A 394-nucleotide genomic window follows, 5' to 3' on the forward strand; every position below is an offset into this window, starting at 1 on the left:
AAAAAAAAAATCAATTTTTAATATTATAATATATTAAAATCTTTAAATCTTTCCATTCATATGAATATGTTTCATCATCATGAAACGAGTGCATGAACATGTACAATATTAATAAAAYAAGCAAATAAACCATTTTATAATRAAACCTTCTCATATGAACATTAATTGCATAAAGAATAAAATATATTATGCACCCGTTTCATTATAATGAAACATTTTCATTATGCATACTAATATATTTATTGCATCCGTTTCATCATTATGAAACCTTTTCATATGTACATTATTATATTATGAACCGATTTCATTATACCAACCTTAAATCAAGAATTCATTCCATAACAAGCTATAATCTTAACAAAACTTTCCAGATTCATTGAATAACAAAAAAAAA

Source organism: Cynara cardunculus, assembly GCF_001531365.2.
Source record: "Cynara cardunculus var. scolymus isolate 2C chromosome LG 2, CcrdV1, whole genome shotgun sequence".
Classification (NCBI taxonomy): Eukaryota; Viridiplantae; Streptophyta; class Magnoliopsida; order Asterales; family Asteraceae; genus Cynara; species Cynara cardunculus.